The sequence below is a fragment of the Dipodomys ordii genome, unplaced genomic scaffold, assembly GCF_000151885.1.
Source record: "Dipodomys ordii isolate 6190 unplaced genomic scaffold, Dord_2.0 Scaffold88, whole genome shotgun sequence".
NCBI lineage: Eukaryota > Metazoa > Chordata > Mammalia > Rodentia > Heteromyidae > Dipodomys > Dipodomys ordii.
Window position 1 is genome coordinate 7,375,399 of NW_012267304.1, and position 488 is coordinate 7,375,886.

Below are 488 nucleotides of genomic sequence, written 5' to 3' on the forward strand. Positions count from 1 at the left end.
ATAAGGGAGCTAAAACAATAGAATGGAAGAAAGACAGCCTCTTCAGTAAATAGTGCTGGAAAAATTGGTTAACTACTTGTGGAAAACTAAACCTAGATCCTTATATATCATCACCCTGCACAAGAATCAACTCCAAATGGATCAAAGACCTCGAAATCAAAGCAGACACTCTGAAAACATTACATGATGGAATAGGAGAAACCCTAGGTTTCCTTGGCTCCGGCCTAAATTTTCTGAATAGAGACCCAGAAACACAACAAATCAAAGAAAGGTTGGTCAAATGGATTGCATAAAGTTTTAGAGCTTCTTCATGGCAAAGGACATAGCTAGCAAGATCAATAGAAAGCCCACGGATTGGAAGAAGATCTTTACTAGCCATACAACCGACAAGGCTCTCATATCTAAAATATACTTGGAACACAAAAAATTAAACCCCCCAACAACAAATCCCCAAAGAAACAACTGCCCAATAAATAAGTGGGCGAAAG